A 12,463-nucleotide genomic window follows, 5' to 3' on the forward strand; every position below is an offset into this window, starting at 1 on the left:
TATTGCAAATGAGTCGTCTTGGTTGACTGCTGTATGTCAACATGGGGGCCAGGGATGCTCGGCGACGTCGCTGACAACATATGAATCCCTGCTGGTTTGTTTACAAACAGAAGCAGGAAAGAATTGGGCATTTTAAGGTATAGAGGTACCGCTACAAAATGGGACTTCTGGATGATATTTGCACAAATACCAGCCAGGGATTCAGGTGGGTGACAAAAACAATTATGGCCAGTTTGCCAAATTGCAAACAGACCCATATTAACATCCCATATAAGACACCTTGTAAAAATTACAAGCATATCCAGCGCTCTAATGATTATGGAATATAAGAATGCTGAACATTGATAAAGGATCCACATACAATAACAATCAAGTGACAAATGGTAAAAACTAGTAAACATGCATCAATCAGCATTTATCGATATAAACAGTCCTTCCAGGTGGTAGTTGAAAGAGGAAATGTGTGGACAATGGAGGGGTTGAAGCACACAAAATCACCAGCAGCTCCTCCCCAAGGATGTGGGGAATCCCTCAGAAGACATGCAAAAGGAACACAGCAGGGCGCCAGATCAGCACGAGTAACAACAGTGCAACTTTATTCAAAGAGCACTTACAGTGGGGATCGAAAGTTTGGGCACCCCAGCTAAAAATTTGTATTAATGTGCATAAAGAAGCCAAGGAAAGATGGAAAAATCTCCAAAAGGCATCAAATTACAGATTAGACATTCTTATAATATGTCAACAAAAGTTAGATTTTATTTCCATCATTTACACTTTCAAAATAACAGAAAACAAAAAAATGGCGTCTGCAAAAGTTTGGGCACCCTGCAGAATTTATAGCATGCACTGCCCCCTTTGCAAAGCTGAGACATGCCAGTGTCATGGATTGTTCTCAATCATCGTCTGGGAAGACCAGGTGATGTCAATCTCAAAGGTTTTAAATGCCCAGACTCATCTGACCTTGCCCCAACAATCAGCACCATGGGTTCTTCTAAGCAGTTGTCTAGAAAACAGAAACTGAAAATAGTTGACGCTCACAAAGCTGGAGAAGGCTATAAGAAGATAGCAAAGCGTTTTCAGATGTCAATATCCTCTGTTCGGAATGTAATTAAGAAATGGCAGTCATCAGGAACAGTGGAAGTTAAAGCAAGAAGAACAGCTCGCAGGATTGTGAGAAAAACAATTCAAAACCCACGTTTGACTGCACGATCCCTCCAGAAAGATCTGGCAGACACTGGAGTTGTGGTACACTATTCCACTATAAAGAGATACTTGTACAAATATGGTCTTCATGGAAGAGTCATCAGAAGAAAACCTCTTCTACGTCCTCACCACAAAAATCATCGTTTGAACTTTGCAAATGAAGATATAGACAAGCCTGATGCATTTTGGAAACAAGTTCTGTGGACCGATGAGGCTAAAATTTAACTTTTTGGCCGGAATGAGCAAAGGTACGTTTGGAGAAGAAGGGGCACAGAATTTAATGAACAGAACCTCTGTTCAACTGTTAAGCATGGGGTTGGATCAATCATGCTTTGGGGTTGTGTTGCAGCCAGTGGCACAGGGAACATCTCACGAGTAGAAGGAAAAATGGATTCAATAAAATGTCAGCAAATTTTGGATGGTAACTTGATGCCATCTGTGAAAAAGCTGAAGTTAAAGAGAGGATGGCTTCTACAAATGGATAATGATCCTAAACACACCTCGAAATCCACGGGGGATTACATCAAGAGGCGTAAACTGAAGGTTTTGCCATGGCCTTCACAATCTCCTGACCTCAACATAATTGAAAATCTATGGATAGACCTTAAAAGAGCAGTGCGTGACAGACAGCCCAGAAATCTCAAAGAACTGGAAGACTTTTGTAAGGAAGAATGGGCAAAGATACCTCAAACAAGAATTGAAAGACTCTTGGCTGGCTACAAAAAGCGTTTACAAGCTGTCATACTTGCCAAAGGGGGCAGTACAAGATATTAACTCTGCAGGGTGCCCAAACTTTTGCAGACGCCATTTTTTTGTTTTCTGTTATTTTGAAAGTGTAAATGATGGAAATATAATTAACTTTTGTTGACATATTAGAAGAATGTCTAATCTGTACTTTGATGCCTTTTGGAGATTTTCCATCTTTCCTTGGCTTCTTTATGCACATTAATACAAATTTTTAGCTGGGGTGCCCAAACTTTCGATCCCCACTGTACATTTAAAACCTCCACGGTCAGCGCCTGAGTCAGTACAATGTGCAGAGACAGCTCTCTCCAGGGTGGTGGAGCTGACTAGGTGCAGGACATAACTAGAGACCTGCTGGAGGTAGAAGTTTGTGGCATCTCTCTGTGATCTCCCGCCTGATGGCCGGGATTACTGACAGGTACTGTGAGTGACAGGTGGGCAGGCCGCAACGTGTTTTTGAGGCTGTCAAATTAGCAAAGCCAATTGGGAGGGGCTGTGGGCGGGATCAAGGACCAGAGAAGGGAAACTAACTGCAAGGAAACACTTATCAAAATCAGAAGTGGATCGGGTAAAGGTAAAAATTGAGAACCCAAATGCCAAACTTGATCGGTATAATGTGACAATCAGATAATGGCAAAAATATTGTTTTAAAAGAGAGATATACAAAAGGAACCAAAATAGGAAAAATTTTAAATAATATATATATAAGAGATAAATAATAACAAAAGGAAAGTGGGAGAAATCCATGCAGCTGAATGGTTGAATCGATCTTACATGCAATCAGACCATAAATAACAGTTCATATAAACATAAATAAAAAAGAATATTAATAATAATAATAATCATAAAATTGAAAAAAATAAAATAGAAGGAAAGGGAAAAAAGGAAAAGGGAAAAAGAGAACACAGTAACCTGGGTTAATGGAACCACGATGGCACACCCCTTCTGAAGCCGTACTAGTGTACGAAACGCGTCTTGGTGGAGCCTGCAAGCTTTGACGTCACGCCGCCGGGTCACGGAGATCTGGCGGCCCTATTTGATCACCAGCTGAGGCTGCACCCGTGTGCTTAAAGTGGACCCCCAGATTGAGAGCATTTATGAAGACGATGTCCATCCATCCCAGGCTGGCTGTATTCGTATCCTGAAGGGACCCCCTGGCAGTCCTCCGTTTTGTTGATACATTGCGCATTTTCTTTGCGCGTCCGGTGAATGCGCATTTTATACATACCCTGCCCCTCACCGAGTCTTACTTAAGCTACGACCGTGGGAATAATATATCACCTTTGAGCTCTTGTATTGTGGACTAATAACCCATTTTATGAACATTGTTAAAATACATTTATCCGGATTATACTTAGCGCTGCACTTATCCTACATACAGTCCTGGGTACAGTTCTTGCACAATCTGCAAAACTGGCCCTTGGGGATATTTTCAATCCATTTGGGATGGTGGCAGCTATTGAAGTGTAAATACAAATTGCCTGCAGAAGGTTTAAAATGGATTTTGGACACAATTTGTCCCTCCAGATGTGACAGTTCCAGGTCCAAAAAGACCAGGGACTCGGGACTACTAATATGAGTAAAGGAATGGCCCAACTGATTGCTGTTACAGTAATGGATGAAGGGTGCAATGGAAGATGGAGGACCATCCCAGATGACTATAATGTCATCTATATATCTGCCATAGTAGTTGACATGTTCAGCATAGGGGTTACTTCTCCAGATGCATGTCTCCTCCCACCAACCCATGGTTAGGTTAGCATAACATGGTGCAAATGACACACCTGGAGATAGTAGCCCTCTGAAACGTGAAATAAATGTGCTCCAAACAGAATTTGACTCCCTCCAATATGAAATGAGCATGTTTGTGGTGGAGGAGGGGTGTCCCACAGCTGTGAGGCCAGCCTCATATAGTGAACAAACATCAAGTGATAACCACAAATCTGACTCCATGTATAGTGAGATAAGGTATCTAAAAGATGTAATGAATCACACACATTTGATGGGAGAGCCTGAACAATGGGTTGCAGGAAAAAATCCCTGTACTGGGAAAAGCCACTGGTCAGGCTCTCCATGGCCGCAATGATGGGTCTGCCAGGAGGGCAGATAGGATTCTTGTGCATCTTGGATAGATGATAAAAATTCCCTATATAGGGAATGAAATTCACCCAATTCAATAATCTTATTGTGATAACCGGTGTCAATTAGAGTTTTACATTCAGCCTTAAAGGTAACAAGGGGATCACCCGAAAGTTTTTTGTAGGTGTGTTGGTCAGAAATAAGTCTGACCGCCTCACCCACTTAGTCAGATTTGTTCTGAACAACAATGCCTCCTCCCTTGTCTGCCTGTTTGATTGCTAAGTCATCAAAGGCAGCTAGGCGGTCCAAAGCTAGTCTTTCAGGTCTGTTAAGATTATAGTTCTTATAAAGGCTCAAATGTGTGGTGGAGCACAATTTGAGTATATCTGCATACATGACCTGATAGAAGGCGTCTATAAATGGACCTTTAGCATGAGTGGGATAAAAGGTGGAAGAGGGGCTTAAATCCAGTGTGTGAAATAGAAGTACAAGGAACAGGAGCATAATGGGACTCATCAATGGCTATCTGGTCAGCCAAGAGTCCCTCTAGAGCGGCCAGTGCCACCTTATCTTCCAAATCTCATGTTCCGTCCTCAACAGATTCAGGGGAAGATGGATCAGTGGTATCAGAATTAAAACTCCTAATGTAATAGAATCATTTTAGTGTTAATTTGTGAATGAATTTCTTTAAATCTCTAAAAAGAGTAAAAGAATTGGTTGGATTGGTAGGGGTAAAGTTAAAAGTCTCATCATATGTAAGTGTATGTGAGGAAAGGTTGAATTTATATTGTAAAGCGCTGAGCAAACTGTTGGCGCTATATAAATCCTGCATAATGTGATGTTTTTTCTTCTGCTTCCCACCTCGTCTGCCTCTTCTCTTATTTTTCTTTTTACAACCTTGTCCTGTGTATGACGGGGTGGGGTGGATACTAAAAAAGATGAACCTGAGGTGGATGGTCCATCATGGAAAATAGGTGGACCTGAGGCCATGGAGATGTTCTTAACGGAATGTCCTTTGCAAGAACCAAGATTACTAAGAGGAGTGACTTCCTGAGTGAGTCTATCAGTAAGAAAAAATGGGATCAGGATAGGACTCATCCAGAATAGGGTTACGTGGTCCCTCCTGAATGCTAGTGTGAACGGAACTGGCACAATGATCAATTTTGGGAGGAATCATTACTAGAGCATTATGAGAATTCGATGTAGGGGTAAGAGTGGTGTCTAAATGGACAACAGGGGCAGAAAAAAAGGGCAAACATCTAGAGTGAGACTGATGGAGGATTATATTGTTGGATTTTTTAGACCTCCAGTGGGTCTCTCGTTATGTCCTGCAGCTACTGTCACCTCCACCACCCTGGAGAGAGCTGTCTCTGCACAATGTACTGACTCAGGACGCTGACCGTGGAGGTTTTAAATGTAAGTGCTCTTTGAATAAAATTACACTGTTGTTACTCACACTGACTTGGCACCCTGCTGTGTTCCTTTTCCATATTAATATCTTGTTGGAGTCGAGTTGGAATTGACCGTTTTGACTTTGTAAAAGATAGGAATCTCTTCGCCAATAAATTATATTTCAAAAGTGCACTTGAGGGGCCCAAGATTAAACAGAAGGAATTGCCCTTGGAGGGTATCCTATCACATTTGCGGAATTTAACCCAAACTGATTATAGGATGCTCAAAATGCTAAAGGAACTAGAAGATGAAAGCCTACCTTGTAGTTTAAACTTGGAGGACGACCAAGAGCAGGATCCGAATGAGGCTTATGAGGAGGGATTGATACATTAAATTGATGTTCAGGAATACAGAAATAATTCCCAAAAAAACCCAGAGCGGAAGTATTTGTCAATTTAGAGATTACGGAAAGGGAAAAGGAAATGGTTACCACTGACCAAGCGAATTCGAACCTCTCTACATACAGTACCAGCAACGCTTGTTACAGTTATTATTGAAACAAAAAAAATCTAGTTATCTAGTTATCCCTCAGACAAGGGAGGGGGGTGAGATGTGTTAATCATGTCATGGGAACAATATATAGATATGTGTAATAAAATCCTTGGTAATCCTGCAGGTACCGTAAAATCCCCCCTTGTTGTCCAAGCTTATGGGGACCAGCTCATCAATAAAGAAACTAGGGACTACCTGAAGGTTAAATTTGCTATCACATCAACCTTTTACGGCCTTCCCAAAACACATAAAAATCTTGAACAACCACGGGGTAGACCAATAGTCTCAAGTATTCAGAGTCTAACACAAAAGGCAAGTTTTTTGGTTGATGATTATTTATGCCCCCATGTTGAGGAGCTTCCTTTCTACTTAAAGGATATGATTCACCTTTTAATGGTCCTGGATGATGTATTCGTAGGTGAAAAGACCATCTAAGCTTCAGCCGATGTTGAAGCGCTTTATTCAAATATACCTCACTCTAAGGGAATTGATGTAGTTAAATCTATCCTTGAAGAAAGAAGTATTGAATGCTCAAATAAAAGCTGTTTGTCTTGGACTTGCTGTCATTTATATTGGCACATAATGTTTTTATGGCTCCCACTACCTAAAACCTGTGTGCCCTAGCACCAACCTTTACCTGAAGGGGTGGGATCTTTTCTTCTTTTGTTCCTTTGCCATAATACTTTGTGACGTAGGTAAAATTATGCTATTTTGATCCTTTGGACAGGCCCCCAGTCACTTTTGCATGAATTTGTTGAAAAGCTTAACATTAATGATTTCAATCTCAGTTTTACTTTTAATTTTCACCAGTCTTCCTTACCTTTTCTGGATGTCACCATAAACAAAAGTGTGGATGGTATGATTACAATGAATATTTGCTGTAAACCCACTGCCGGAAATATGTTGCTTCATAGTCGGAGTGCTCACCCCAGACATATTATATGAGGTATACCTGTTGTCCAATACTTACGTATTAGGGGTAATTGTTCAAATGATGAGGGCCAATTTATTGAAGGACTGCTTTCTCTCCTTAAAGAGGGCCTGTTATTCTTATTTCTATTACAAGGGATGTTTACATACACAAAAAAGGGACAGTGTAAAAATAAAAAATGTAAAAAAATAAGAAAAAAAAAACATTTAAAGCGCCCCATCGCTCTGTGCTTGCATGCAGAAGTGAACATATATGTAAGTCATGCACACATATGTAAACGGTGTTCACGGCACACATGTGTGGTATCGCTGTGAACATTAGAGTGAGAGCACTACACCTCCTCTGTAATTCTAAACAGCTAACCTGTAAAATATTTTAAAGCGTCGCCTATGGAGATTTTTAAGTACTGTAGTTTGTCGCCATTCCATGAGTGTGCGCAATTTTAAAGTGTGACATGTTAGGTATCCTTTTACACATCATATCTTCCTCTTTCATATTGGTGTATATTGTTTTGTTTTTTAATTAATTAAAATATATTTTTTCCAAAATAATTGCATTTAAAAAACCACTGTGCAAATACCATGTGACATAAAAAATTTAAACAATTGCCATTTCATTCTCTAGGGTCTTTCTTAAAAAAAAAATATATATATATATATATATATATATATAATGTTTGGGGGTTATAAGTAAGTTCCTAACAAAAAATACCTATTTAAACTTGTAAACAAAAAGTGCCAGAAAATGCTTGGTCTTCAGGTGGTTAAATGAAATAGCCTGCTTTGTCCCTGGTTTGATAGTGATCCGGACGTGACGTTGTTTCAGGTTCGAACATGATGCGATGGGATTTTTTAACTATATGGTTACAATGATGTGGGGAGGAGACCTCCCTCTATCATCCTGCCCCCTGCGGGGGGAGTTACCCTCTGTTTATGGTGGATTGGCTGGAGAGGGTGGATCCCTGTTAGGACATATGGGGTATTTATGGGGGAAGTGGATTTGGCTCATTGACCTTATGGAGTGGCCAGCCCAATCCCTGGATCTTAATCCAATAGAAAACTTGTGGAGTGACATAAAAAATGCAGTTTCTGAGGCAAAACCAAGAAATAGAGAAGAACTGTGGAATGTAGTCCAATTATCCTGGGCTGGAATACCTGTTCACAGGTGCCAGAAGTTGGTTGACTCCATGCAACACAGATGTACAGCAGTTCTCAGAAACAGTGCTTATACAACAAAATATTAATTAAGTGATTCAAAGGAAAGCAACATCTTCAAACATTCTTCAGTTTACATAGTGAATGTTTGAGTTTGTAAAGAGGAATACAAACACTGCTATTTTTTTGAACAGACTAATATTCACTTTTCTTCAATTGTTTTAGAGGAACAACACAAATTTGATATATTTTTCTTCATGTTTTGATTTGGAATAGAATGTGTAGTGTTCCCAATGCATTCTGTGTAAGGAAATAAAAGCTATTAGAAGGATTTTGAGCTTTATTCACTTTTTACTGCTATTATTTTGAACACAACTGTATATATAGTAAAAAGCTGCTAAGCGAGCGCCACCTTTAGCTGTAGAGAATAAAAATCAAGCTGCTGGAACACCAAAAAAGGTAACCAAAAGAACCCTCCAATATAATATATATCACAGTAATAGGTGCAGCGCTAGTAAATGGATATACTATATATACTGTATAATACAATATCAGCAAGTGCAAAATGAATATCACTTAATGGTGATTATTAGTGACTGAACAGTTCAAAGTGATAAAATCGTGTGGATCCTGAGGGATCACAATTTCAGGTGCACGGATGTCTTGGTCCAAAGGTGACAGGTGATGTGACTCAAATGAATGAAATACGCACTCACCAGAAGTGCGTTTTAAATACGCAGTATGAAATCCTGCATCAAGCAATGAGAAGGTCATCTGTTTCCAGGTCATATCACATCATAAATCACCATCCAGGTACATCAGCGTGTAGGATTCCCTGGTCCGTTAGCATGTATCACCCTCTGGGATCCTCTTTTGTTGTATGGGCACTGCGAATGAAGGCACTCACATGGAGAGCCCAATAAGAGACCACATAGACCCTAAGGGGGGCTACAGCAATTGGACATCTGACCACCACAGGTGGCAATCTGGAACACATGGTCAGTACCTTTCCTTTTATCTTATTGATTGTACCCATTATTCGGAATAAAGGTGCTTTATACAGTATCACGCTATGTGGTCTCTTATTGGGCTCTCCATGTGAGTGCCTTCATTCGCAGTGCCCATACAACAAAAGAGGATCCCAGAGGGTGATACATGCTAACGGACCAGGGAATCCTACACGCTGATGTACCTGGATGGTGATTTATGATGTGATATGACCTGGAAACAGATGACCTTCTCATTGCTTGATGCAGGATTTCATACTGCGTATTTAAAACGCACTTCTGGTGAGTGCGTATTTCATTCATTTGAGTCACATCACCTGTCACCTTTGGACCAAGACATCCGTGCACCTGAAATTGTGATCCCTCAGGATCCACACGATTTTATCACTTTGAACTGTTCAGTCACTAATAATCACCATTAAGTGATATTCATTTTGCACTTGCTGATATTGTATTATACAGTATATATAGTATATCCATTTACTAGCGCTGCACCTATTACTGTGATACAACTGTATATATATATTAAATATATACACACACACTATAAATGCCAAAAATATTTACACCCTGCCAAATCATTGGATTCAGGTGTTCCAATCCCTCCATGGCCACAGGTGTTTAAAATCAAGCACCTAGGCACGGAGACTGCTTCTACAAACATTTGTGAAAGAATGGGTCTCTCTCAGGAGCTCAGTGAATTCAAGTGTGGTATCTTGATAGGTTGCCACCTGTGCAATAAGTCCATCTGTGAAATTTCCTTGCTACTAAATATTCCACGGTCAGCTGTTAGTGGTATTATAACAAAGTGGAAGCAACTGGGAACAACAGCAACTCAGCCACGAAGTGGTAGGCCATGTAAAATGACAGAGCGGGGTCAGCGCATGCAGAAGCGCACAGTGCGCAGAAGACGCCAACTGTCTGCAGAGTCAATAACTTAAGACTTCCAAACTTCATGTGGCCTTCGGTTTAGCACAACAACAGTGCATAGGGAGCTTCATGGAATGGGTTTCCATGGCCGAGAAGCTGCATTCAAGCCTTACATCACTAAGTACAATGCAAAGCATCGGATGCAGTGGTGTAAAGCACACCACCACTGGACTCTAGAGCAATGGAGAAGTGTTCTCTGGAGTGACAAATTATGCTTCTCTGGCAATCCTATGGACGTGTCTGGGTTTTGCGGTTGCCAGGAGAATGGTACTTGCCTGAGTTGTTCCAAGTGTAAAGTTTGGTGGAGGGGGGTTATGGTGTGGGGTTGTTTTTCAAGGGTTGGGCTTGGCCCCTTAGTTCCAGTGAACAGAGCAAGGTCCATAAAGACATGGATGAGTGAGTTTGGGGTGGAGGAAGTTGACTGCCCTGCACAGAGATCTGACCTCAACCCGATAGAACACATTTGGGATGAATTAGAGCGGAGATTGAGAGCCAGGCCTTCTCATCCGACATCAGTGCCTGACCTCACCTGACCTGAATGTGCTTCTGGAAGAATGTTCAAACATTCTCATAAACATACTCCTAAACTTTGTGGACAGTCTTCCCAGAAGAATTGAAGCTGTTATAGCTGCAAAGGATGGCACAACTCAATATTAAACCCTACGGACTAAGACTGGGCTGCCATTAAAGTTCATGTAAAGGCAGGCGTCCCAATACTTTTGGCAATATAATGTGTGTGTGTATATATATATATATATATATATATATATACACACACACATATATATATATATATATACAGTGGGGCAAAAAAGTATTTAGTCAGCCACCAATTGTGCAAGTTCTCCCACTTAAAAAGATGAGAGAGGCCTGTAATTGGCATCATAGGTAGACCTCAACTATGAGAGACAAAATGAGAAAAAAAATCCAGACAGTCACATTGGCTGATTTGGAAAGAATTTATTTTTCCTCCACCTTTTGTTGTCCCTTCTTTCTGTGTGTCCTCCCACAGGTTGGGCGGGGGTGGAGAATTTATGTATATTTCTTTTGGTCCTGGTATTTTTGTCAAGTGGGTAATTTGTGGTTTGAGTGTGGTTCCCCTTTTTTTTCCTTTTCTTTTCTTTGTTCAACCTCTTTCCTTTTTGTTTCCCCATTCTTCCCTCCCCCTCTTTTTTTTCCCCTCCCTCTCCCCCTTCCTGCAGCTGAATCTGGACAACATTATTATGGATTAATGTGAATGTTGTCAAATTGTTTCAGATAGGAATCTTCTTATGTATTGGACATGAACAGCTCCAGTTAATGTCCTGAAGAAGCGAAAACAAATCGCAAAAAACGTAGACAAGAGCAGACATGTCTAGTATATATTAGTTACGTCTTTCTGATGATGACTATTTTAATATTGGATTTTATATGGTTTGTAAATAACATTGTTTAGTTTTTATGTATTTTTCTGTTTTGATGTTAATTGGCTACTGGTAGGGTATGTTCAAAATCCCATTTTTTTTCTCATGAATTTTGATACACTATGATTACTCTGGGATGATACTAACCAGTTCCATTTATTACAAATGAACATGGAGTATTGTTAATATCCTGCTTACAATCAGCTGGCAAAAGTAGGAGATTCCATTAGAAATCTAGTAGATTTAAGACTCACACGTGCACAGATGTATAATGATGTGTGTTATTGCATGTGAACCACAACAAGTGGTACCTGTGTATTGCCATGTATTCTCAAACATACATACACTATATTGGCAAAACTGTTGGGACACCCCTCCAAATCATTGTATTCAGTTGTTCCAATCACCTCCATGGCCACAGGTGTATAAAAATAAGCACCTAGGCATGCAGACTGCTTCTACATACATTTGTGAAAGAATGGGTCACTCACAGGAGCTGAGTGAATGCAAGCGTGGTACCGTGATAGGTTGCCACCTGTGCAGTAAGTCCATCCATAAAATTCCCTTGCTACTAAATATTCAACGGTCAACTGTTAGTGGTATTATAACAAAGTGGAAGATAAACAAAATCCGAAGGTACACAAATTAATAACTGAAATAGAATAGAATAGCTAAAAATCTAAAAATTAATTATTAATTGTGTATAAAATTATCAGGGTAAAAGGATAATTATGGGCATATTGATACTAAAAATTGAAGCAAAATATGAAATAGTTAAAATAATTTTAACTATTGTCAATGAAACATTTGATGTAGAACTCGACATTGAGTCCTCTTGGGTATAAGGTATCAAGCTCAAATATCCATTTTGATTCTTGTTGCGAAACCGCTCTTTTCTTATTCATACCTCTCCAGTGTGCTTTAATGATATCGATGCCTGCAAACTTTAATGAGGAGGGGTCCTTGTTGTGACAGAGACGGTAGTGCTTGGATAGGGAATGTTCTTTATAGCCCTTTTTGATATTATTCACATGTTCCCTTAAGCGGTCCTTTAACTTTCTTGTGGTT

This window comes from Staurois parvus, unplaced genomic scaffold (assembly GCF_062004578.1).
Source record: "Staurois parvus isolate SC_StPar_1 unplaced genomic scaffold, SC_StPar_1.0 ptg000048l, whole genome shotgun sequence".
Classification (NCBI taxonomy): domain Eukaryota; kingdom Metazoa; phylum Chordata; class Amphibia; order Anura; family Ranidae; genus Staurois; species Staurois parvus.